Genomic DNA, 6,340 nt, shown 5'->3' with positions numbered 1-6,340 from the left:
GCTCCGAGCAATTTGGTATGTCAATATAAAAATAAGAACACTTGGGGTGGAAAGATTATTATTTAAGGCACTTGCCTGAAAACCCTAAGGAACCTGGTTCCATTCCCCAGTATCCATGTAAGCCAGATGAATAAGTTGGCACATGTATCTAGAGTTCACTTGCAGTGGCTAGAGGCCCTGGTGTGCTCATTATCTCTCTGTGTTTATCTCCTTCTCTCTCTCTTTCTCTTTCACTCAAATAAATAAAGTATTTAAAGGAAGAACTCTCAAAGGAGGTCACATCCTAAATTTTTATCTTTTAAATGTTACCTACAAGGATTAGTGTTGCATTTCTGCAATCTCAGCATCCATGTGGCTGAGGCAGAAGGATCCTGAGGTCCCTGTCAGCCATCCCTACATAGAGCTTTTCAAATAAATAGCATTAAGTAATTGATTAATTTAATTAACGAATTATCTTTTAATTTTCTTTCTAGTAGAATGGATCAGACATATTTACATTCTGAATGGTGTTCTTTGTTTTTGCATCGTTAGTTTTGATCAGGGTTGAATGTAAATCAAAATGTCTGGCGCATGGAGTTTGAGATTTGCACACAGCACCATTGCCCTGCTCAACACTTTCCTGCTTCACTTTCTTTGGCTTGCTCGGGCCAGACATGCCTCCCTAGCTGATCCAGCCAAAAGAAAAGTGAATAATGAAGGAACTGTGATGAGGTGGGTGGTTATTGACAGGTTAAAGCACCCAGGAAAAGACTGCATGCACAAGTAGCTAGTGGAAGTAAGCGGGCAGTGCAGACATCTGACGCGACAGTATAGCATGGTTGTGCATCCATCAGTGTGCACAAGGATGTCACAGCAGGTCTCTTTATAAGGCATAGCTGTTGGTTCTTGGCGGGAGCGAAGTGAAACCTATTCAAAGAGCTTGTGTGAAGATAGCAACCTGTATGCTAATCTTCCCAATCACGTAATGATGATGCCCAAGTTGTGCAGCAAGTGCTTGTTTCCAAGATTTCACATGGTAGAGGCAGGTATGATGGGCACCTTCCTGTGATGCCACCACTAGGAAGTCTGAAGCAAGACGATCACCAGTCGTAGACAATCCCGTCAGTTGATTATATGTCAGCCTAGGCTACCTAGTGAGACCATGCCTCAAGACAAGGAAATGAAGAAGAATTTCCCACAGTGAGGAATTCAGACAAAATCCAAAGCAGGAAATGAAACAATGGATCAAAAGGTAACCAGATGTTGGGCCCTGAAAGGCCCAGGCGTGAGGCCTAGTGGAACTTCCTGAGCGTAGCTAAAGTTTGGCGACCTGTCTCTGGCCAGCTATGACTCAGCAAGACGCCTAATGGCTTCTAGCCTGCTACTTCCGCGTAGGAGTTGGAATTATCATTTCAATAGTCACAGTTTACTATTGGCCCTTACCTTTTCCCCGCCTTTGTCCCCAACATTTTATAGGCAACTGCTCATAGCAATAAAGCGAGTTCCTGTGAGTTCCTGCTTCCACAAGACTCCTGACTCAGTGTGGTTTTTCTCCGGTGACTAGGAGAGGTTCTGGGTCCCATGACGCCCACCCTCCTTCTCAACCCCTTGGGAAGAACCAGCAGGCCTAGTCCTTCCTCAGCATTACCTGCATGCTGAGGGAGCCCGGCAACCACAGAACTGAAAATATGGCTTAATTATTAAGGTGCTTGCCTACAATGCCTAAGAACTCAGGTTCTACTCTTCAGAACCCACATAAGCCAGACGCACAGGGAGGCCTCTGTGTGCATGGTGGCGGATGCACATATGGTGGTGCATGTCTCTAGAGTTTGATTGCAGTGGCTAGAGTCCCTGGCATGCCAATTCTCTCTCTCTCTCTCTTTCTCTCTCTCTCTCTCTCTCTCTCTCTCTCTCTCTCTCTCATAACAAAGATAAATAGAGTTGAAGAAATGGAATAGTGGTTAAGCACTGGCCTGTGAAGCCTAAGGACCCCAGTTTGAAGTTTGATTCCCCAGTACCCATGTTAGCCAGATGCACAAAATAGCACATGCATCTGGAGTTCGTTTGCAGTGGCTGGAGGCCCTGGTGTGCTGACTCTTTCTCTCTCTCTCTTTCTCTCTCAAATAGATAAATAAATAATTTTTTAAAGATGAATAACAACACAGGATGAAGTACAAAGGCAGAACATAAAATTCTATGTTAGAATTTTGAAAAATCAATGTGAAAATTGTTATGAATGAAATGAAAATGTATCAGTGAAGCCAGGCATGATGTTGCATGTCTGTAATCCCAGCAATTAAAAGACTGAGGTAGGAACATTTCAAGTTCAAGTTTAGCTACAGAACTAGTTGAAGGATATACTGTGCTATCAAACGACACATTTGTCAAAAAATATGTATATAACAATGGACAAATGTGAGTACTTTAACATTTTAACAGCTATAAATAAGTTAGATAACTTATCAATAATGCTGATATTCAGAATTTTAATCAATTTTATTTTTATTAATGACAAATAAATGATAAATCCTGGAATTTTATTGTATTCACATGCTTATCCATTCTGATTCATCCTATACATACACATATTTTAGAGGTTGTCTGTTTTCTATGCTCTCCTTAGTCTGATATTTTTTGTTTTTGTTTTTGCTTTTGGAAGTAGGTTCTCACTCTAGCTCAGGCTGACCTGAAATTCACTATATAGTCTCAGGGTGGCCTTGAGCTCACAGTGATCCTCCCACATCTGCCTCTGGAGTGCTGGGATTAAATGAGCACCACCACAACCAGCCTTAGGTTAATAATAAAATACTTTGATAATAAAATACTAGGGCATTACATACAAATACCTGTAAGTATTCTACACATCCAGTCCAAACACTTCTGAGTTACACAGTAATTTTTCAAGCCTTGTAAACTTTCTAAATACAAGTCACTTTATAGCAACGCAAATGAAGACAGCTCAAAGATGAAGGAAGCTAGTGTCTCTCAACAAGTGTTCATCTAGAGATTTTTATGTACATAGCTACATCTTATGTCTGTATTGGTAAATCATATATATATATATATATATATATATATATATATATTCAACAGTTTTTAACACTGTATAATGTGCTAAACCCAAGATTTTTCCCCTTAAGTTTATTTATTTTATCTAGGGTAAGTATAAATAAAATAGTTTGTTTTAGCTCAAAATGATTTAAATATAAAGGGAATTAAGAAATGAATGTTATATGGAATAGAAGGTAGATTTTAAGAAAAGTGATGAAATATGAGAAACAGATAAAAATCAGAGCATAGATGAAAGAGTAAGAAATATATATTCAAGGGAAGGGTTACCTGCAATTTATGTCAGGTGTGGTGAAGCACATCATCCTTGATTAATGCCAGCACTCAGGAAAACAGAGGTAGGAGGATCGTTGTGAGTTCATTCGAGGCCAGCCCGAGACTACATAGTGAATTCCAGGTCAGCCTGCAGTAGAGTGAGCCCCTACCTCCAAAAACCAAATGAATAAAATAAAATAAAAACACAATGGTCAGGTAAGTGTTACCTGCAATTATTGTAAGAATGACCGCTTCACCTGGAGAAACATTATTTAATAGCAGGTATATGTTAGTAACATCACCCATGTTATTAAGTAAAGGAGAACCTAGGAAAAGCAATATATTTGGATGTCCTAAAATCAGCTTAAAGGAATTTAAATTTATTCATATATTTGCTATTTACATATGTCTTTATTATAGTGAAGATTTTGAAGTTGATCTGGGACTGGACACCCTTCACAGTATATTACAGAGCTAGACCCTGGACCAACAGGATATCATAAAAGAAAATTAATATTCTCTCTGTCACAGTTCTAGGGAAGGCTGAAAATAACATGACTCATTTTGTATGGAACACAGGGCCAATGGAAGACACTATTCAAATGCAGTAGTGAGTAAATGGGATAGCTGGCTAGACATGAAAAACAGAAGAGAAAAAATGAACCCGGGATGAGTCTCAAGTTACCAGAGTGTGTGTGACTATGTGGAGATAGTCCCAGTAGCAGATGGGAAATCATCCGGAAAGTGGACTTACAAAGCAGCATGATGAATTATACCTGAGGATGGGCTTGACTTACCTGAACAATAGAAAGACGCAGGGGATCATGGCGCAGTGTGATCTCTAAGTCATGATAGATGTTAAATACCCTAATGCTCCATCTTCATCTGATGCATCATTCCCCCAGAACATCGCCTTGAATAAATTGTCATTTATTCTGCGTTTGACAGTCCTTTAATGCCAAGAACATTCCCTATGTCCCTACCAATGCAGTATTACTTTCTTTTTAAACAGTTTTTACAAATGTCCTTCTTAACATGATCCCAAAACCTGGCCCTTTAAAATTCTGGACCTTGGTGCTAGCCATTCCCTTTGGAAACACAAAATAAATGCAATCCTTTTTTCTTTTTTTTTTCCACTCAACAGCCATTCAAATAATTGAAGGCACTTTTCATGTCCCATTGGGCCTTCTCTGGAGGTTTAAAGTCATTTGATGTGCTTTCAGTGTGTTCACTGTTTCTTTCTTTAAAGGGTAATGCCTAGAACTAAACAGATTTCTAGAAATAAAAAAGGAAAATAAAAGATAAATTTTAAAAAAAGTCAGGCATCATTATAAGTAGCACATGGAACACAGAGGAAAATGAAAAGACAGACATAAAGGATGCCAGGGAAAAGAAAGCACCTCAGAAATAAAGACAAAGAAAGTTCTGTGATGATTCAAACAATTAAAAACAAAAAAGAGAGAGAGATTAAAAAAAGCATCAAATGCTACCAAGCTACTGATGTTTAAAGACACAGAACAAAGCCAGTGGGCCATTTGTTAATTAGCCTATGAGTTTTATACAAGTTGTGTTGAAAAAAGACACATTTTAGAAATTTAAGTAGTTTTAATAATTTGCACAGTAAAAGGAAGAAATTATGCTCCTAGTAAAATAATTCTATCTAGTGCTGGAAGATTGCTCAGTGGTTTAAGTGGCTAAGGGTCCTGTGGGGCCAATTCTATCCTCTCTCATAATAACAAAATAAAATATTTTTTTTTAAATTATATTTATCGCCGGGCATGATGGTGCATGCCTTTAATCCCAGCACTCGGGAGGCAGAGGTAGGAGGATCGCCGTGAGTTCAAGGCCACCCTGAGACTGCAGAGTTAATTCCAGGTCAGCCTGGACCAGAGTGAGACCCTACCTCGAAAAACCAATATATATTTATATTTATATTTATATTTATATTTATATTTATATTTATATTTATATTTATATTTATATTTATATTTATATTTATATTTATATTTATATTTATATTTATATTTATATTTATATTTATATTTATATTTATATTTATATTTATATTTATATTTATATTTATATTTATATTTATATTTATATTTATATTTATATTTCAAGGCATAAATCATAGGACACTTCTAGTAATCGTTCTACGATTCTCCTGCCCAAAGCTAATGAGTGTCCTGTGTTTATGTTTCCAGAAACCTGCACAGTGACATGTAGTAGTCACTAGCGGCCACCATTTTCCAAGTACAAAGTGGTCAGTGGCTGCATAGTGCCCCTAATGGTCCCTGTGTCCTGAGTACCCAGCCCGATGCTGGACAGCTGGCACAACCAAACTGCCTGTATTTACTGAAAAGAAAACTAATAAATTAAATTTTTTTTAAAAAAAAGCAATAAACACACACTGAATCAGAAAACGAATGATCTGTAGTGTAAGGAATGCAAGGGAAAATATTTTAATCTTTCCGATCATTGGTTGAAAGTTTTATGCATGCATATACCATATATATATATATATATATATATATATATATATATATATATTTTTTTTTTTTTTTTTTTTTTTTTTTTTTCTAATGTGCAACCCACTTCAGTGCCAGCAGGCTACAGGGAGAGGCCAGGCAATGGTTCGGGGCCAGTTTGTCTGGCATGGGACAGTGTGGCAGGACCGGGGCCCCGGGCCTGCCAGACATCCACATCCATGCCCCATATACCATATTTTGATCATAATCCTAATCATTACCTTCCTTTTTCATCCCTCCTTGTCACTCTCCCACTGAACCCCTTCCTCATTCTAAGGAGTCCCTTTGCTAGTTAGATGTCTTTTTCTCCATGCGTCTGAGCGTGTGTGCCACCCCCTGTGTGAAACTAGGGCTGCCTGAATGCGGTTTGATTCAGGTTCCCACCCACCATAAATTTAGGATGTATGAAGACTAGGTTCCCAGCTGATGGGAGATTTAGAAATCAACACCTCCTGGAGGCGGCGTGTTGTTGGGGGGCGGGCTTATGGGTGTTACAGGCAGTGTCTCCT

General features: G+C 38.3%; 1 non-coding gene across 1 annotated transcript; it reads right to left on the bottom strand.

Moving 5' to 3' along the window:
• Positions 1-5,883: 5,883 nt before the first annotated feature.
• On the bottom strand, positions 5,884-6,014 carry LOC123455202. Its single transcript, XR_006633749.1, has one exon. It is a non-coding gene; the product is annotated as a small nucleolar RNA SNORA42/SNORA80 family (small nucleolar RNA).
• Positions 6,015-6,340: the final 326 nt, after the last annotated feature.

The sequence above is a fragment of the Jaculus jaculus genome, chromosome 15 (assembly GCF_020740685.1).
Source record: "Jaculus jaculus isolate mJacJac1 chromosome 15, mJacJac1.mat.Y.cur, whole genome shotgun sequence".
Classification (NCBI taxonomy): domain Eukaryota; kingdom Metazoa; phylum Chordata; class Mammalia; order Rodentia; family Dipodidae; genus Jaculus; species Jaculus jaculus.
The sequence above is the reverse complement of the archived record's forward strand: the minus strand, read 5'-3'. Positions and strand labels throughout refer to the sequence as shown.